Raw genomic sequence first — 18,376 nt, 5'->3', positions numbered from 1 at the left:
CTATGTTTTATGTTTTATTAATTTGTAACACTATTACAATAATCATAATAATAATCATTATCGTTATGCAATTCATGTTATGACTATATTATTTGTCTCTTTTATGTTTTATGTTTTACTATATTGTAACAATATTTTGTAACACTATTATACTAATCATTATAACTATTTAATTCATGTTATTACTATATCAATAATTTTAATTTTAATTCATGTTATTATTACATTGTTTGTTTTTTTTAATGTTTTTGTAACACTATTATACTAATCATTATCATTATTTAATTCATGTGATAACTATATTGTCTGTTTTTTTTATGTTTTATGTTTTACTATATTGTAGCACTATTATACTAGTCATTATCATTAATTAATTCATGTTATTACTATATTGTTTGTTTATTTTATGTTTTATGTTTTACTATATTGTAACACTATTTTATAAAACTTTTATATTAATCATTATAATTATTTAATTCACGTGATTACTATATTAATAATTTTAATTCATGTTATTAGTATATTGTTTGGTTCTTTTATGTTTTATTTTTTGATATTTTCTAAAACTATTTTGTAACACTATTAAACTAATCATTATCATTATTTAATTCATGTTACTACTATATTGTCTCTTTGTTTTATGTTTTATTTTATACTATTTTGCAACACTTTTATACTAAACATTATCATTCTTTAGTTCATGTTATTACTATATGAATAATTTTAGTTTATGTTATTACTATATTGTTTGTTTTTTTTATGTTTTTTGTTTTACTATATTGTAACACTATTATACTAATCAATATCATTATTTAATTCATGTTATTACTATATTGTACATTTGTTTTATGTTTTATGTTTTACTATTTTGTAATACTACTATACTAATCATTATCATTGTTCAATTCATGTTATTAGCATATTGTTTGTTTGTTTTATGTTTTATGTTTTATATTTTACAATTTTGTAACACTATTATACTCGTCACTATCATTATTTAATTCATGTTATTACTATATTGTTTGTTTGTTTTATGTTTTGAATTTTACTATATTGTAAGACTATTTTGTAACACTATTATACTAATCATTATCATTATTTAATTCAGGTTATTAATGTATTTTTTGTTTGCTTTATGTTTTACTGTTTTGTAAAACTATTTTGTAAAACTATTATACTAAACATTAACATTATTTAACTCATGGTATTACTATCTTGTTTGTTTGTTTTATGTTTTATGTTTTACTATATTATAACACTATTATACTAATCATTATCATTATTTAATTCATGTTGTTAATATATTAATAATTTTAATTCATTTTATGACTATATTGTTTTTTTTATGTTTTATGTTTTACAATATTGGAACACTATTATCCTAATCATTGTCATTATTTAATTCATGTTATTACTATATTGTTCGTTTGTTATATGTTTTATATTTCACTATTTTTTGACACTAATATACTAATCATTATCATTATTTAATTCTTGTTATTAGCATATTGTTTGTTTGTTTTATGTTTTACTATTTTGCGACACTATTTTGTAACACTACTATACTAATCAAAATCATTATTTAATTCATGTTATTACTATATTAATAATTTTGTTCCATTAATTCTTTTGCACACCTTATCAAGGAGCTTCATTTAGGAGGAGCGGATCAATGGCGGCCACTGCAGTAGCTCGTCCTCAGGTATCAGTGCTAAATGTTGAAAGTGAAGGTGCAGAAGGGGGCAGCGATGCCGTTCCCTTTCCGGACGTGATGGAAGCCAGCATCAGGGCTGGTTATCAGACATCCGCAGAGTTATGGAGAATGAGACGGGTGGTTTCCCTAATCCCCCGTGTTGCTAGAGACAGATCGCACAGAGCTGGACAGGGAGCTTTCCCCAACATGTGTCGTGGTGGATGGATGCTTGCTCCCATGAAAATCTGGCGAAAATGGCACTAGAAAAGACATGCAGTGGTTTCTGCCCTAGCAACCTCTGTGATCCCCACCCTTGTCATGGCTCGAGATCACAGGATCGTGTCCGTCCTCGAGCTATCGCTGGTTCTCAGCAAAGGCGTTGAACGGGTTGAGAAAACACCAACTACTCTGAAGGCTTTAGCGAAAAGGCATATAAACGCTAGATCCACCATTGATCGGCGAGATCTGGAGATCAATCTAGTAAATCGGGGCTTGGATAAGGTTGATCTGTAAGATCCAAAGTAGATCTTTATCAGATCAATAGAAGGCAGACATTGTTGTGTGCAGATCTGGGAAGGAATGAATGTTTTGGAGTTAAAAACGGAGATCCAAATCAAACTTGGAACTCTAGTGACATACCAAAATCTGTTATTTTCAGGACTCTGCATGTAGGACCAGCACACACTTCAGCACTATGGAGTTGTTAAATATTCAACCATCATCCTCAATCTGAGATTACGAGGCGGGTGCAAAGGAACCAGTTCAAAAACCACAGGTTCCTTCCGAGATGCAGTCAAAGGAATGGAACCATTACAACATAATCTAGCAGCCACATCAGAGCTTCCAGGCCCCTACATAGTGGAACAAAAGCCAGAATCACCCATGCTTATTGTATCGCTGCCGGAGGTAATAGATCTATACACAGATTTAATCCACAATGCTATTATATAGAGATTTGATGGTTGTTGGCCCAAAGCGGATGCTATGCACTAATGGGTTTTTACATCTTGGTCACCTAAATGTGAAATATATCTATGCCCTAAAGGTTTTTTCATAGTCAGATTTAGCACAGAACTGGAATGAGACAATATCATTAATCAGGGACCTTGGTTTTGGGGTAGTGCTAGCCTCTTTATCACCCTCTGGTTCCTGGGTTTTGATGCCAATACCATGGTAGTTTCAACGACGCCAGTTTGGGTAAGGCTGCATAACCTCCCACTGCATTTTTAGCATCGAAAAGATTTAACAGCCATTGGGAACTCCCTAGGAAAACATCTTAAAACAGATGAAGACAAATCTATTCGAGGAATTTTCACATATGCCAGAATATGTGTTGAAGTGGATCTAAGTCAAGGACTCCGAGATCACGACATTAAGATGTCGTGGCTGCTTGCAGACATGGCACCTTCAATATACATGTCCACAGGCTAGCAAGGAGCCAAAAGGGAACAAGAAATAAAAGAAAAAACCCAAAGGTTGGCAGCATACCGAACCACTGGAGGAAGAGGCACTGAACACAAAACCCACAGACGCACGTAGGAGATATGAAAAATCATAGGAAGAGACCATCGAGGGGCCCAATTTGGAGCCAGATCACTTGGTACGGCAACAAGAATCACCGCTAGAAATAAGCAGCGCCAAACAAGCATATAGCTTCGAAGGATCGGAATCTGATAAAGAAAAACAAATGTACAGAGATGAAAACCAACTTGCTATAATTTCTCTCACTCCCAACACTGGAGTCTGGCGCAAAGTAGAGAAGAAAAAAGGCAGGAAAACATAGGCCTGCTGGCACAACATTACCTTTCTATTATTTATGTTACCTTCCTGTCATTACAGGAATAGCCATCCACTATTTTGTGTTGATTCTACTGTGTGTTGGTTGTCATTACACAGGAACAACCATCTTCATATGCTTCAAGCATCTACAAAATGTAATTTTGTCAATATGAATAAAATTACGATTTCTTATACGGGAAAAAAAAAAACTATATTAATAATTTAAATTCATGCTATTACTATATTTTTTGTTTGTTTTATGTTTTATGTTTCACTATTTTGGAACACTATTTTGTAACACTATTATACTAATCAAGATCATTATTTAATTCATGTTATTACTATATTGTTCGTTAGTTTTCTATTTTATGTTTTACTATTTTACAAACACTATTATACTAATCATTATCATTATTTAATTCATGTTATTACTATATTGTTTGTTTGTTTTATGTTTTACATTTTACTATATTTTAAGACTATTTTGTAACAGTATTATACTAATCATTATAATTATGTAATTCATCTTATTACTATATTTTTTGTTTGTTTTATGTTTTACTATTTTGTAACACTATTATGCTAATCATTATTATCATTTGGTTCATGTTATTACTATATTGTTTGTTAGTTTTATGTTTTTTGTAACCCTATTTTGTAACACTATTATGCTAATCATTATCATTATTTAATCAATGTTATTACTATATTGTTTGTTTGTTTTATGTTTTGTGCTTTACTATTTTGTAACACTATTATACTAATCATTATCATTATTTAATTCATGTTATTACTATATTGTTTGTTTGTTTTATGTTTCATGTTTTACTATATTGTAACACTATTATACCAATCATTATAATTATTTAATTCATGTTATTACTATATTGCTTGTTTGTTTTATGTTTTATGTTTTACTATATTGTAGCACTATTTTGTAACACTATTATACTAATCAATATCATTATTTAATTCATGTTATTGCTATATTGTTCGTTTGTTTTATATTTTAGGTTTTACTATTTTGTAACACCATTTTGTAACACTATTATACTAATCATTATCATTATTTAATTCATGTTATTACTATATTGTTTATTTTTTTAATGTTATACTATTTTGTGACATTATTATACTAATCATTAAGATTATTTAATTCATTTTATTACTATATTATTAATTTTAATTCATGTTACTACTATATTAATAATTTCAATTCATGTTATTACTATATTGTTTGTTTGTTTTACGTTTTATGTTTTACTATAATGTAACACTATTTTATAAGACTATTATACTAATCATTATTATTATTTAATCCATCTTATTACTATATTAATAATATCAATTCATGTTATTACTATATTGTTTGTTTGCTTTATGTTTTACTATACTGTAACTCTATTATACTAATCATTATCATTATTTAATTCATGTTATAACTATATTGTTTATTTGTTTTATGTTTTATGTTTTACTATTTTGTAACACTTTTATACTAATCATTAACATTATTTAATTCATGTTATTAATATATTAATAATTGTAAGCCATGTTATTACGATATTGTTTGTTTTTTTTATGTTTTACTTTTTACTATTTTATAACACTATTATACTAATCTTATCATTATTCAATTCATGTTATTACTATGTTAATAATTTTAATTCATTTTAATACTATATTGTCTATTTGTTTTCTGTTTTATGTTTTACTATATTGTAACACTATTATACTAATCATTATTATTATTTAATTCATGTTATTAATATACTATTTGTTTTTTTTATTTTTTTGTTTTATTTTATACTATTTTGCATCACTTTTATACTAGACATTATCATTCTTTAGTTCATGTTATTAATATATGAATAATTTTAGTTTATGTTATTACTATATTGTTTGTTTTTTTATGTTTTTTGTTTTACTGTATTGTAACACTATTATACTAATCAATATCATTATTTAATTCATGTTATTACTATATTGTACGTTTGTTTTATGTTTTATGTTTTACTATTTTGTAATACTACTATACTAATCATTATCATTGTTCAATTCACGTTATTAGCATATTGTTTGTTTGTTTTATATTTTATGTTTTACTATTTTTCAACACTATTTTGTAACACTACTATACTAATCATTATCATTATTTAATTCATGTTATCACTATATTAGTAATTTAAATTCATGTTATTACTATATTGTTTGTTTGTTTTATGTTTTATGTTTTACTATTTTGTAACAGTATTGTACTAATCATTATAATTATTTCATTCATGTTATTACTATATTGTTTGTTTGTTTTATGTTTTATATTTTACAATTTTGTAACACTATTTTGTAGCACTATTTTGTAACACTATTATACTCGTCATTATCATTATTTAATTCATGTTATTACTATATTGTTTGTTTGTTTTATGTTTTAAATTTTACTATATTGTAAGACTATTTTGTAACACTATTATACTAATCATTATCATTATTTAATTCATGTTATTAATGTATTTTTTGTTTTTTTTTATGTTTTACTGTTTTGTAAAACTATTATACTAAACATTAACATTATTTAACTCATGGTATTACTATATTGTTTGTTTGTTTTATGTTTTATGTTTTACTATATTATAACACTATTATACTAATCATTATCATTATTTAATTCATGTTGTTAATATATTAATAATTTTAGTTCATTTTATCACTATATTGTTTTTTTTTTATGTTTTATGTTTTACAATATTGGAACACTATTATCCTAATCATTTTCATTATTTAATTCATGTTATTACTATATTGTTCGTTTGTTTTATGTTTTATATTTTACTATTTTGTAACACTAATATACTAATCATTATCATTATTTAATTCTTCTTATTAGCATATTGTTTGTTTGTTTTATGTTTTACTATTTTGCGACACTATTTTGTAACACTACTATACTAATCATAATCATTATTTAATTCATGTTATTACTATATAGTTTTTTTGTTTTATGTTTAACTATTTTGTAACACTATTATACTAATCATTATAATTATTTAATTCATGTTATAACTATATTAATAATTTTGTTCCACTAATTCTTTTGCACACCTTATCAAGGAGCTTCATTTAGGAGGAGCGGATCAATGGTGGCCACTGCAGTAGCTCATCCTCAGGTATCAGTGCTAAATGTTTAAAGTTAAGGTGCAGAAGGGGGCAGCGATGTCGTTCCCTTTCCAGACGTGATGGAAGCTAGCATCAGGGCCGGTCATTAGACTTCCGCAGAGTTATGGAGAACGAGACGGGCGGTTTCCCGAATCCCCCGTGTTGCTAGAGACAGAACGCACAGAGCTGGCCAGGGAGCTTTTCGCAACATGTGTCGTGGTGGATGGATGCTCGCTCCCATGAAGATCTGGCTAAAATGGCACCAAAAAAGACATGCAGTGGCTTCTACCCTAGCAACCTCTGCGATCCTCGCCCTTGTCATGGCTCGAGATCACAAGATCGTGTCTGTCCCCGAGATGTCGCTGGTTCTTAGCGAAGGCGTTGAAGGGGTTGAGAAAACCCCAGCTGCTCTAAAGGCTTTAGCAGAAAGGCATATAAACCCTAGATCCACCATTGATCGGCCAGATATGGAGATCAATCTAGTAAATCGGGGCTTGGATAACATTGATCTGTAAGATCCAAAGTAGATCTTTATCAGATCAATAGAAGGCATACATTGTTGTGTGCAGATATGGGAAGGAATAAATTTTTTGGAGTTAAAAACGGAGATCCAAATCAAACTGGGAACTCTAGTGACATACCAAAATTTGTTATTTTCAGGACTCTGCATGCAGTACCAGCACACACTTCAGCACTATGGATTTGTTAAAGATTCAACCATCATCCTCAATTTGAAACTACGAGGCGGGTGCAAAGGAACCAGTTCAAAAACCACAGGTTCCTTCCAAGATGCAGTCAAAGGAAAGGAACCATTACAACACAATCTAGCACCCACATCAGAGCTTCCAGACCCCTACATAGTGGAGCAAAAGCCAGAATCACCCATGCTTATTGTATCGCTGCCGGAGGTAATAGATCTATACACAGATTTAATCCAAAATGCTATTATATAGAGATTTGATGGTTATTGGCCCAATGCGGATGCTCTGCACCAATGGGTTTTTACATCTTGGTCACCTAAATGTGAAATATATCTATGCCCTAAATGTTTTTTCATAGTCAGATTTAGCACAGAACTGGAATGAGACAATATCATTAATCAGGGACATTGGTTTTGGGGTAGTGCTAGCCTCTTTATCACCCTCTGGTTCCTGGGTTTTGATGCCAATACCATGGTAGTTTCAACGATTCCAGTTTGGGTAAGGCTTCATAACCTCCCACTACTTTTTTGGCACCGAAAAGCTTTAACAGCCATTGGGAACTCCCTAGGAAAACATCTTAAAACAGATGAAGACAGAGCTATTGGAGGAATTTTCACATATGCCAGAATATGTGCTGAAGTGGATCTAAGTCAAGGACTCCCAGATCACATCACATTGAATTTTAATAACTCACTGTGGATGCAACAACTTGACTATGAGAACGCGATATTCAGATGTCGTGGCTGCTTGCAGACAGGGAACCTTCAATATACATGTCCACAAGCTAGCAAGGAGCCAAAAGGGAACAAGAAATAACAGAAAAAACCCAAAGGTTGGCAGCATACTGAACCACTGGAGGAAGAGGCACTGAACACAGAACCCACACACGCACGTAGGAGACAGGAAAAAACATAGGAATTAAATAATGTAATTATAAACTCTTTTATTTCTTCCCCTCAATTCACTATTCTAAGTTCGAAGACAAAATACAAATATGTGGCATGCATTACTTACAAGCATGTGGCTTTAAGCTTGCTCAAAACCTTGCAAGCCTCGAAGCCTTGGGCCAACAAAGTATCCAACTCCTAAAAGGTTGATGAAGCTATTGGAAAATGTTACAACAAAAGGTTATTCTGAGTGATACTTTGAGTTAATTTTTTTGCAACCCAATTAACTCTACGTTAGCTTCCTACTATCTACAATTACTAACTACTATTATGACCAATAAACACCAGTCGGGTCACCTATCAATCACGTAGTTGAGAATTGAAACCCCAGTGCATTAAATATTATATTGCAAGAAAACGTGCATATGCATACTCCCAATTATGCCTTCTCGTATATGTGCAAGTAAATATTCATATTTCTTTCCATTTGTCAATGGTTTCTGCATGATATGAGAAAGTGATTGAAATTTGGAAGTATAATATATCTAGTATTGTTATCTGTGATTGTTTTCTTTTGTCATATATTCATATAACAATGATGATTACGTGCAATGGTTGTTGAGTCTTGAGAAAGGGTTGGAATGAATTATGTGTACTCCGAATGCAATTATTTTCTTAACCAAGTTTTATTGACTTGTTGGTTTAATGAATCTCATAACCAAGGCCCCCAAGAAATTGAGGCGTGGAAATGTAATATTTGCATGACTTAATCTTAATGTAAACTTGGGTATTTTTCCTTGATTCGAATACACCAGAACCAAAAATACCTGTCTAAAATAGAGTTTGAGGTCGTAGAAATATATTTGCTTGAGATTGACAAATCCATTTAAACTAGACCTGATTTTAAGCGCGATACTGCATAGTTATGTTTACAAAACCTTTTTAACATGGGTTTCACTTGTAGCTCTTGATTGTGTATTTATGTTTTGCATATAATGATAAATCAGCCAATTTAGTGCCCATGTATTAATTTCATACACATCTCTTGAATTTCCAAAATGCATAGTAAACCAATTTATTAAGGAATTAACTCCCTGCATTATATAACTTGGGTATATTTTGTGTCTCAATTTTTATAAATCTCACCAATTCATTGAGGATACAAAAGGAAAGTATCAAGAAACATAGTTAAATTGCAAAATAATGTTTATTTTTTTAATTTTATTCATTATACCTTTTCCTTCGAATAAGTTCCCTCTCATTCATTCGCAAATTGAAGAGAAATAGACATGACAATCCATAAAAGTAGTTAGAGTGGTGGGTGGTGTATATATATTGAAGACTCTTTTTATCTGATGCTTGTTGCAAGATGGTTAATTTGATATATGGATCACTTGGCCTTTTTCTTTCTCAGAACTGGATAAAATTCCATGCGACGGGAGACAATATCTTCCAGATCATTCCCTATTTCTACAAAACGAAATTTAGTGTCCCCAAATCCTAGATTTATGTTACCAATGAAAGGGATGGATAGTTGTGAGTAGTGCAAAGCAATGAGCGGTAGAGGAGGAGGCAAATTCAAAGGCTTCAAGAATGAAAAACCTAAGCATAAGGAATAGGAAAGTGCACCGATTGGAAATATTTATGCCTCAAACAGTAGATATAATTACCACCATAGTGTAAGAGAGATGTTACGGGATTTATGAAATGGTAACTTTAATGGGCAGTATGTAGGGATATATTAGATGTCTCTATTCGAGCGGGAAAAGAAGCAGTATATATTCTTTTTTTTCAATACTTCTAAATTATGATCAAATCCCTCGTTGGTGAAGTCCAATAGAGAAGTCCAATGGCTGAGTCCATCCAGCATGGGGAACCCAACACATATACAAATTGAACAAAGCACACACATGGTTGCGCCCCTCCAAACCTATCGAAGAGAAAACAATGGTCTTGAGAACAAGTTTGCATATTTCCTACTGTAGTAGACCATGGAAAATTAAAGGTAGAAAGCTTAGATGTTTGGTGTCTTTAGCACTTGTATCATAAGCTACTCTTCTAGTAGAATAGGGTCCACCTATCCCCCAAAGAGTATAGTAAGAATAAGGTCCACCTTTCACCCGGAGAGTATAGCAAGAAATTCCCATTTATTTTTTCATTTCTTATTGTGGATAGGATCCTCTTTTACTATGTCTCTTCCTCGCTACCTAGATGGGTAGAGTTTTGACAATTGGACTATATGTTCCAGTTGTGTTTGTTGGCCAAGTCGGGTGTGCTTAAGGCTTGCCAATGGTGCCTTGGGATCAATAGATAGATGTGCCTTGGTGAATGGGTGGGATAATGATATTCGAATCGAAAGCCAATCGTAATGTATACCTTCCTTGTCCTCCCTTTAAACACTGCAATTATAAACTCTTTTATTTCTTCCCCTCAAATCACTATTCTAAGTTCGAAGAAAAAATACAAATATGTGGCATGCATTACTTATGAGCATGTCGCTTTAAGCTTGCTCAACACCTTACGAGCCTTGAAACCTTGGGCCAATAAAGGATCCAACTCCTAAAAGGTTGATGAAGCTATTGGAAAATGCTACAACAAAAGGTTATTCCGAGTGATACTTTGAGTTAATTTTTTTGCACCCCAATTAACTCTACATTAGCTTCCTACTATCTGTAATTACTACCTACTATTATGTCCAAATAAACACCAGTCGAGTCACAGAGTATTGTGAGTCCTATTACTCTCTTGTCTCTACCTATCCTCATGCTGAAAACATCAACAGAATTGTAGTGCCTGGAAATAATACAGAGGTGACTCAATAAGAAGTGATCGAGAAGAAATATGGAGGAATTGTACCAAAACAACCTCTAATTTGAAGGTAAAAAATCACGAGCTATTTCTTTATTTATAAGACATTCATGTTGGCATAATCACAACCATGTTGAAGTAAGATTTCATTGTAGCATGGTCATTGCCTTTTCTTGATATTTTTTTGTTTCAACAATTCTCAAGAAAACATTAATTAGTGTTATATGTTATTTCCTTAAGGCATTTCTATTGCAACCTCTCGGTGAAGTAGCTAGTTTATTATTATATAAAATGTGCAATAACCACTTTATTATCATATAAAAATATAAACAACAATTATATTATTATTATTATTATTAACCAATTTATTATTATATAAAAACATAATATATAATTATATTATTATTATTAATTTATTAATATATATATATATATATATATATAAAATTTGAATTCATAAAAGCGAGATTACACGTACGAAAACCAAAACCGAGATGTGAAACGGGTCACAAAACTGCGTACCAACCAAACAGCGCACATAAAACAGAGATATCAAAACGCTAGATATCCAGAGAATTTGGAGATGAGATGCACGGAATCGAACCCAGTGCCTCTAGCAAAGAGGGCAATATGTGTAATAATGTGCAACTGAGGACATTGATTAGAAGGCGCAAGTCGTTCTATTCCAGCCATCTCCAACGTAACATATAATAAACTTATTCACAACTCGATATGGAATTCTTTGTTTAAATGTCAATGAATGGGCTCCTCCGAAGAAAAACATATATATTCTATTAACCATGATCTCCAGTGATCCAGTGATGATGAGAGATCCAGTGATCTCACAGGAATAAGCTTCCATTCAAAAATGGTCTGACGATGGAAACAATGTATGTATCGATCGAGGTCCTTCACAGCACTTTGCAGGAAATCCGACACCTGAAACTCTCGATGTTCTTCACAGCACTTTTCAGGAAAGCCGACACCTGAACCCTTTGAAGAGCCCAGAAAAGTGCGCGGATATTCAAGAAGTGAGTGCAGATAAACTCAGAGCTTTGAAGAACCCGAGACGTCTAGCAAGGGTCTGCGAGCTTTGCCTGTTCTTATCCGCGTTTTCCATTCAAAAGCCTCGATCAATTCTGAAATGGGTGCGGACGTTAAGGCGGTAGAAGAAGCAATGGGTGCAATTTCACTGTTCTTTGTTCACACGAGAGATTTTACGAGACCGTCTGTGCCGGCTACCCTGGAATGGCTGTTGGCAAAGTATAGTTTGGAGACGCAGCATCTATTGTGGAAACAATGTCAAGCTGACAGAAATGCAAAGAAGGAATGATAGACAGACTACTGAAGCTGTTTGACGAAAATCTATATCCTTTCCCTACTGTGCAACGCTAGATAATTCGCGTGAATTACCATGACTATTATAGTTAACGGTTATGATAAGTGAGTTATTCATAGCATACGCGAGTCACTTTAGCCCGGATATGCGATTTGCCTCTGGACGGGACGCCGTATACGCGAGTTCATTCCGTCTATAGGATGCTGAACTCCGGGCTATCCGAGGCGGTTATGCGAGGCATTTCTGGGAGAGCGGGTGATAAATGAAGGATATGCGACTTATATCTGCCTGATATGCGAGTTATCGTGCCGGATACGCGAGTTATCCCTGCACGTACAACGCGGATGATAGGTCGAGTTTCCTGCAGAGATAAGCCGCGTTCCCCATATATAAGCGGCGTATTGGCCATAACTAACTGTCATTGCCCAAAAATAACCAGCGTATCCGGCAAAGATTGGTCGGATGCCCAGAAATTTGGGCGCGTATTCGAGGAGATAGTTATCGCGTGAGCCTAAAATAAGATATTGACCCACAGCTTTGGCATATCTGGCCGCGTATCGTGCGATTAACTTACTTATCAGTATCGCGTTGATAATGAATAACCCACCATGCATACCACGTTGAAAATGAATAAGTAACCTATGAATACCGCGTTGATAATGAATGGGCACTTATCAAATTAGCAGAAAGCAGTAATTGTGAGAATTTCCGTGGTCTTCCGGCAACAAACAAAAAATGTACAAATTACTCTAATAGGATTTCAGCGGTCAGGGTCATTAGACCCAACAAGTTTTGAAAGTGTATCGAGCCGAATTGGACCGCTGCCACCCTGTTTGAATGCCAATAAGTCTCGCACCTGCTGCTCTCTGCGTCTGCCATGACTGGCCCGCCCCGTAATTAGAAATCAACTTACAATTCTCTGAAATTTTCAACTGAACACACCGGGGTATAAAGTATATTTCCTTCCATAACAACAACAACAAAAGATCACCGAATTTGTAAAGGCGCTGAAAGGCATACCACTGGTTGGCATAGGTTGGCCCATGAAGGCCGCCTGTTTCCTTCCCGTTCTTTTAATTATTTATAAAAGTTATTTTTATTTTATTTTATTTATAAAACCTATTTTTATTTTATACGGTTGCATGAGTTATATCATAACACGTAGTTTCATTCGTGGCCAAAACACTGAATCGACAGAGAACGCGAGATATTCCATTTTAATATGGGGGAGGATTTTCAGGAAAAATGTTATTAATAATCCTTGGGATTAGGTTTATCGGGTCACCTATTTGATTGGTTTGCGTGATGGAAGGATCCAATGACAATTCTTTATACAATCATTGACTTTATTGATTTACGTGATTGGTCACCTACTTGATTGGTTTGCCTGATGGAAGGATCCAATGACAATTCTTTATACAATCATTGACCTTATTGATTTACGTGATGGAAGGATCAAGTCACAAGTCATCACAATTTAAAAATGTGATTAATAATCCATGGGGAGTAGGTTTATTGATAGGTGTGGTATATAGTTTTCATCTTTTGGATGAGTTACATATTCAATATCTATATATATACATGATATTATTTTCATTTTCTTCCATGAGCTATCTATTCAATATTTATAAAAAAATTTGTAATATATTATCAATGGCTAATGAAAACAAACTAAACAAAATGGTTTTAGGTTTTGGGCAACCACGAGATTGAAATATAGATAATTCTATATGTTTTGCAAATAGAAGCTTGTCGAGGTTTTACTTTTTATTTATGTAAATGTTACAACTTTGTATAAAATAATGCTATATAAGTATTATAATTATGATTGGGTACAATGTGATAATTAATGGGGTATATACAAAGAAAAAGAAAGGGGTTTAATTAACTAATATTATAATTATGATTAGGTACAATGCCATAATTAATGGTGTATATACAAAGTAAAGAAGGTGTTTTGATTAATTATTCAAATCAACTAATAAGAGTTGAGACTAAGATGGTGGAGATCCTAGTGAACTCTAACTAGCTAGGTTTAGGGTTTACATACCTTACAACTTGCATATTTTCCACATCTCACTCTAATCTTTCTCTAAGCCTTGGTCTTAGGAGATTCTAAGTCTATGAAGAAGGTGGCCGCATGAACACGTCATCAATCCTCCCTGTAAATTCATCACAAGGAGGTCTCTACGATGCCCTAATCCTAGGCGCTACATGGAATACCAATAGATACAAGTCGCTCTATTCCTAAATTCATTGGAAGCCCCACATATGAGGTCAAGTCAAAGTCATTCAAAACCGACCAAAGATATGAGGTCAAGTCAAATAAAATCTTGGAGCACATAGAAATCATGCAATAACACACTTTAATCTGCAAATTTATTAGTGCTCGGTCACCAAAACGAGATCTAAAAGCATGTATAAGGGATGAATGGCAGCCCAAATTGCATGTTGATTCTCATATTGGAGCCAAATGTTTTCTTATGATGATCTTCATTAATTTAGTGGATCATTCAAGGGTCTTTGAGAATGCCCTTTTTTTCTTGACAACGTGAGTCTCTTCATCTCATTATCATTAATTTAGAGGGCTCATTCAAGGGTCTTTGAGAATGGCTTTTATTTTATTGAGAATGCGAGTCTCTTGATATGATTTTGGATGCTTGGTTTCAACCCGGACAAAGATTTTTTTTTTAGTAGAGCAAGGTCCACATCGCAAGTTCCAAAATTTGAATTCACCCTAGGAATCATTGCAACAACAAATCGATCCCATGCAATGAACTTCTATAGACAAAAAGAAAAATTGAGATAACATTATGCAAAACATAACCAAGATCCAAAATTAAAATTCACCTTAGGAATATTTACAACCATAGCTCGAGCCCATGCAAGACACTTCTATAAGGAAAAAGAAAAACCGAGATAACGTTATGCAAGGCATAACCAAGAACCAAAATTTGAATTCACCTCAGGAATCCTTGCAACCACAACTCTAGCCCATGCAAGACACTTCTATAAAGAAAAAGAAAAACTGAGATAACACTATGCTAGACATAACCAATATGGAGCCTGAAATGCATGATGCAAAGACAATGTTGCAAGAAATCATAATGGAGACAAGTTCTTAGGTAAGGATAGAAGGCTTGGATGAAATGGAAGTAGAGGAGAAAGTTCTTAGGTAAAGATAGAAGGTTTGGATGAAATGGAAGTAGAGGAGAAAACCCTCTCTAAGATAATTGAGTACCTACAATGCCAAGGAACAAATTCTATTTTTGAGGCACAAATGGCTCTTCTCAAACAATCAAATCTTAGGATTCAATTCACCCTTTTGGAGAAAGTGTTGACTCCCACAACTCCTCATCAGTGTTCTCTTTCTTCTCTTTCTTAGCATTCGAGAGACCCCCTAAAACCAATCAAGGGAGATAAATAATGGGGGGTGAAAACAACATAAGAGTTAATACAATAGTCAAGGAATCTTCTAGCCAATTCAAATAAGATTACAGATTCTAGAGACCCCCTAGAACCAATCAAAGGAGATAAATGATGGGGGAGGAAAACAACATAAGAGTTAATACAATAGACAAGGAATCTTCTACCCAATTCACATAATATTACATTGCCTTCAAGGATTTTTTTCCCTATCCCTCCTTCCTTCTAAATGAAAACGATTTTGTGGAACATAAGGGGTTTCAAAAGCGAAAAAAAATAAAGACTAGTTAGAGACAAAATTTTAATAGGAAAAACCCAACATTATCATATTGATTCTCATGGAATAATGTATGGTGTATGAATCCTATTAAACCCCTTGGAAGTAAATTTTCATGTCTGGTTGGAAACCCCTAGGATCCTCTCTCGAAAATTTCGATTGATCAGGTCAAAAGAGATATAATTCTTAATGGCAATAATGGGATGCACCTGTGAGGGGATAAACTTTGTTTTCTAAAAAACCACATTTAGCTTGAATGAATTCATTTGAATGAGAACTTCATTGCTGGAGGGGACTTCTAGGTTGGAGGAAAAAAGGGGGGAGTTTGTAGATTAGGCATTGAAGCATAATCCTTCACAGATGAAATTAGGCCTGTAATTAAATCAGATAGAAATGATAAATGGAATCTATACTTGGACAACCACAAAGGAGTCAAGAACGAGACAACCTGTCAAGTGGATATATTTATTTTATCAAAATGATTGTTGGAAAAATACGTCTTTTTCGAAGCTTCCGTATTGCCTAGTGCGGGCTAAGACCACTATCCAATAATGCTAGAATTAGACCTCAAAGATGCTGCTAAAAACTGACCATTCATATTTGATACTTTTTTGTTAACATATCCATCCTTCCTTGTGAAATCCAAGGAGTAGTGGTGGGACTTGGATAATGGAAGCCTCTCTCCCATGTTAAAATTTCAACATAAGTTAAAAACTCTAAAAGGTTTAATTAAAAAGGGGAATCATGAAGAATTTGGTAACATATTCGAGGAAAATAAAATGTGAGAACTAAAATGGAATGAATCTAACAAAAAATGACACTTGAATGGTGATCTGAACATTTGTCAAAGAAGGAGGGGGAGGTTCTTAAAAAAATAGGGGAAATATGGAAGCAAGAGGAGACCTTATTGAGGAAACAATCAAGGATCTCATGGCTCATGGGTGTGGAGAAGAACACTTGGCTTTTGCACCAATCAACACTGAAACACATGCATCATAACCATATCTTCTGATATATGAGTAAGTATGGGAAACGACTCTCACATCACATGCATGTTCAAAATGAACTTACTTCATTATATGAGAATCTCCTTAAAGAAAATAAAACCTAAAAAATTACAAGACATGGAGAAACTAGTCACCCACATTCCGATATTGGTCACTAAAGACCAAAATGTGGCTTAGATCAAGGAAATTACCTTGTAGGAGGTTAAGGAAGCATTGATGAGCCTCCCAAAAATTAATGTCCCTCACCCTCATGGCTTCACCTTAGTTTATTTCCAAGCACGTTGGGAATTCTTGGGCGAGGAGGTATTGGATTTAGTGGAGGAATCATGAAGAATATGCTATATCCTCCCTACTCTAAATTCCACTTTCCTCACTCTTTCTCCTAATTCATCATGAGTAATGGACCTAAGTAGCTTAAGACCTATCATTCTTTTCAACATGGTGTAAAAATTCATTTCGAAGATCATTCTCCATAAAATTGAACCCCTGTTGCCTCTGCTCACCTCTAAGGAGTAGTTGGGATATGTTGAGGGTTCTAAAATCCTAGATGGGATCAAAGTAGCCCATGAGATTATACACACTATAAAAAAATTCATAAAATGAGGTATGGTAATCAAATTGTATTTCTCAAAAGAATTTGACAAATTGAGATGGGCTTATCTTCTTTGAATTTTGAAAGCCTTTGGTTTCTTTGATGATTGGGCTAAATGGGTGGCTTCCTTATTTTCCTTCCCTTTCTTCTCTATCCTTATCAATGGATCCTCCTCCACCTTTAGTGCCTCTCAAGGTATCTGCCAAGAAGACTCACTCTCCCTTTTTTTTTCCCTTTTCGCTAAAGGCCTCAAGTGTTTTTTGAGATCTTCTATGCTTGACAGTCTCCTATGTGACATTTGTCTCAACAACTAGTTCACACTAATAACTCACCAACACTTTGTGAATGACACTATGTTCATAGGCAAGCCCTTCATTCAAGAATCGTTGGCCTTCAAGAACATTTTGAATGACATTATGCTAGCCTTTGGTACTAAAATAAAGCCCAACAAGTCCCAAGTCTTCTTCTTCAACACCCATCATAGCATTCAAACCCATTTGGCATGTCAAAGTCACCCTAAAATAAAATTCCTTGAAAATTATTCAAGGGAGAGATATTTTGGATATAATTTCTTCCAAAACAAAAAGTTGGACATTCAGAGCCTTACATTATCTAGAAGTATTAGTTCTTCTCAAATGGGTGCTTCAGTCACTCCTAATTTACAAAATTTTGGTCCTAGTTGCACCAAAAGTCATCTTGAGCTCAACGCTT

This window comes from Pinus tabuliformis, chromosome 5_2 (genome assembly GCF_031772625.1).
Source record: "Pinus tabuliformis cultivar Carrire ecotype Pingquan chromosome 5_2, CPIR1, whole genome shotgun sequence".
NCBI lineage: Eukaryota > Viridiplantae > Streptophyta > Pinopsida > Pinales > Pinaceae > Pinus > Pinus tabuliformis.
The sequence above is the reverse complement of the archived record's forward strand: the minus strand, read 5'-3'. Positions refer to the sequence as shown.